Consider the following 3,917-nt stretch of genomic DNA (forward strand, 5'->3'; position numbering starts at 1 on the left):
TTATAAGCCTACGGCGATCTGTGACATTGAAAATTACCCGCACCAGAAAAATTTTACTTGCACCACTCAGAACTTAGGAAGTATGGATCATACTAAAAACTATTCAGAAACCATTGCCATTTGTTCTTTCTAATAGCTAGTAAAATTCCACATCTTGAAACATGTATATATAAACCCAGCACATGGACCAGTGCAGGTTAGGTACAGGTAGACATCAGGAATACCTGCACAGTTTTAATTTTTCCTGCACCAACCTGTATATGCAGGTGGTATATTGAGCCCTGAGTGTTGTTTTTCTGTGGCTACGTGCCTGGGAAGCTGTTGTGTTAAGTTGTAGGGCAGCAATACAGGTACAGGTACAGGTACAATATCTGTGAAAGTTGTTGATTGGTTGTTGTTGTTTGTATATCTCTGCGGCACGTGGGTTGTGCTATCGGTCATGATGAACCAAGGCAATCATCATGACCGATTATCAGCCACGATAAAAATGATTGACAAAGTACAACACCAAAGTACAACCAGCTCGAGTGCCTCTAATGTGACATGTCACTTAGAAAACTTGACAAGCTTGTTGAATAAAGACTTTGCTTGCAATACAGTCCAGGGTCCTTTATCAACAAGTCTTGAAAGTTTAAAACCAACTTTATGAAGTTTGAGAAAAGAAACTATCTTGACCACTGCTATTCCTGAGGGAAAGCATAGGTGCCACCTTGAGTGACAAAAACATGGACATGCTTTTTTGTGTAAAGTAAAAACTCTGTCTTTTCTGACCTGTTGGTGAAAAAATTCTTCATCAATGTTTTCATGGCCCAAGCCTTTATGTCTTGCTGATAGAGACTCTATCCAAATGCATGATGACTGGAAGAAACAGCTACTAAATAACGTTACTTTTCAAGTTAAATTCGGACAGACACAAAAATAGAAAAATCAACTTTTAGACTTTGCCAACTTATGATTCCAACTTATCATTTTCATCCTGTCGACACTCGTTAGAACCGGTTTGAAAGCTGGCAACACACCGGTCCAAACTGCACAGAGCTGGTCACAGGTTACCGACCCTTACCAGTCCCAACTACACCTGGTACCGGCTGGCATGTTCACCTGACCTGACTGTGCTGTGGAACACTGCAGACAGGACAGATGGTCTCTCTCACACACTACTGGGTCATGCTCAGGACCTTCGTACAACACTGTACATGGTACAGGACCTACATGCAACACTGTACGTGCTACAGGACTTGTTGTACCTTTTTGTATCCACAGTCACCAGCACTGGGGCAAGGTTCAACCTAGATGACCACCAATAACCTATTAGTTATGTTTGTACAAAATCATGTTCGTACCAGTTATTACCTGATACTGTACTGTGAGTCTGATAGAATTCTCATCTTTACTCTGACAAAATCTGTCTTAATTCGAGATCTCTATAAAAAATGTCGGAGTCTATCTCACCCCATGTACAGTTTCCCTTTCATATAGGGTGTGGTGTTACCTATTAAAGCGTACTTTCATATCAATGTTTTAAAGTTTATGATAAGTTGTGATATGTTGTTTTGCTATGCTTGTATTGTATCGTATATGTAATTTAGCTTCTGGCTGTGAAGTATCACGTTTTAATAAACCATTCATTCATTCACTCATTCATTCATTCACCTATACTGACAGGTGTTTAATGTTCTAATCATGACTAATTATAAGACAATTGTGTGATTAACCTGGAGTAACCCCTGGTGTGGCAATGTCCTGCACTAGGGATGATCCAGAAATACTTCAGCATGGAGCAGGAGACTGGGTCAGGCTAACTGTGGGTTATGTACGTAACGTTACATGTGACATTTTCAACATTCTGAAGGTGTCATGTGGATTCATGCTGGATGGCCAACTACTTACTAAATGTACAGAGAAAACTATTCCTCTTTTAAAGTCAAAATACATAATAATCTATCTAAAACTTAGTAAAGAATGTAAAAAAAAAAGTTGAAACTCTGGCCCTGCCCCCACACTGCATCATTACTGGACAGTCCCCGACGGAGCTTGGAGATGACCTGTACAAACCCCTGCTGTTTGCGATGACGTCATTATTACATTACTTATCAAAGATTCAAGGACACGCCAACATGACTTCAGAACAGTTTACTGACTTTTGCAGATACATCGCTCTGTTATGGTCTATACTTCGAACAGGGGGCAATTGATTGATATGATTGCACAAAAAACTAGGACATTCTTCCACGAAACCTAATGATGGCAAAACAGCCATTCTTTTGTGCACTATGAAACGGACACTGTGATTGGATAACGGGAGTTAGTGACCCTGAGGTCATCAACTGCAGGTCAACAACCTGTTGATTCCCTGACCCCATGACCTTGACCAAGTGCCAAATGTCATAAATATTGTTGACAAGTTTTTCAACCAACGTGACCGAATTCAAAACAGGTAAACACGGAAGGTGACGTCAAACCCTGGCAGTAACACCTTGGACAGAGGTCATGGCAGTAAACTCTCCCAGAGGTGACCGAACTGCAGGTTGTTTTCAAGGTGACACAAATGTGTGGAGAGAGAGTCAGAGATTCGGAAACAAGAACAAACTTTACTCATGACTATGTTGAAGTGACAACTTTGAAATATACCGTTTGGAACGACGAATTTCTGAAGTATAGTGGAGTCACTTTCCCAGAGAAAATATGTGGGTTAAGCTGATATGTCTTGTTATTGTTAGATATGTCATTATATGTTATAACTAGGCCTGAAGAAAGTTTAAAAGTTTGTATACTGAAGAGTAAAAGTTGTACATTTGGACAGATTTACAACATGCATTCACAATGGGAAGAACCCTGACTCTTTTTGAAAGTGCGGTGGGTTCTTTACCATGCTCAAGGTGTGGCTGTCCTAAAACACAGGACCTCTATTTAACGTCTTAGCCAAGGAATGTAATGGTACTGACATTTTGTAGTGAAGTGACTTAAGTGGTGTACAGTGCTTTTCAGAAGGGCACAACATCGGAGCATGTCATGGGACTCAAACCAAGGACCTCTGGGTTCCCCTACCAAATTGTTATCAACGCCCCATTCCATTCTGGTGCCTAAAAATGAGGTCTTTGTGCAAATCCCGTGCCCCGTAGGTTTTTCTGAGTAACGTTTGTTGTCCAGCTCCTGAGGAAAGATGACTACCCCACTCCAGCTCCTGAAGTGTAGTCAGGACTGAAGGCTTAAAATAGAACTCCACTAAATAATGGACTCACAATCTATTGTTCTCACCTGCGCAACCCTGACACAGGTGTTCCTACCTGCCACACACCCACACACAACGCTCCACTCTCTCTCTAAAGCTTTACACAACTGTCCTCAGAATCAGAACAATCAGAGTACGATGGCAGAAAAGTCTGCGGTGGAAACCCTATCAGCCGAGAAGCGGCATTACACACCCACAACGGGACGGCGCATTGTTCCACAGGAAGGGACATCATCACACACAGGAAGTGTCGGACCAGAAGCTGGTCAGGTGTGAGATGGACCTGCTTACATCGGTGTCATATGACCTGGTCGCCATGGTTACGTCAGTGTCATATGACAAAGTTCTAATAAAAGGTCAGTCAAGGTCGCCCGTGACTCATCCCTGTCTTGTGTGAGATGTTTGTTGCACATCGGAAGAAAAGAACAACAAATCACAGGAAGAGAAAATACCCATTACCGCTGTGGGTGATTTACCTGTAAACAAGACTGGAAATAGCTTGTTTATTACACAGTTCTGGTGACAACATTGATGATTCAGCTACAGAACAAGGGGGTGACTGGACATGTAACAATGTACCTTATTGTGAGGACAGAAAAAAAGGCCTGCAAGTTGAATGACAAAGCTACAAAAAATGATGCATTCTGATCAAGCAAATGGTGTAAAATCAGATATCCTCTTCTTA

Source organism: Branchiostoma floridae, chromosome 6 (assembly GCF_000003815.2).
Source record: "Branchiostoma floridae strain S238N-H82 chromosome 6, Bfl_VNyyK, whole genome shotgun sequence".
In the NCBI taxonomy this organism is placed as follows: Eukaryota; Metazoa; Chordata; class Leptocardii; order Amphioxiformes; family Branchiostomatidae; genus Branchiostoma; species Branchiostoma floridae.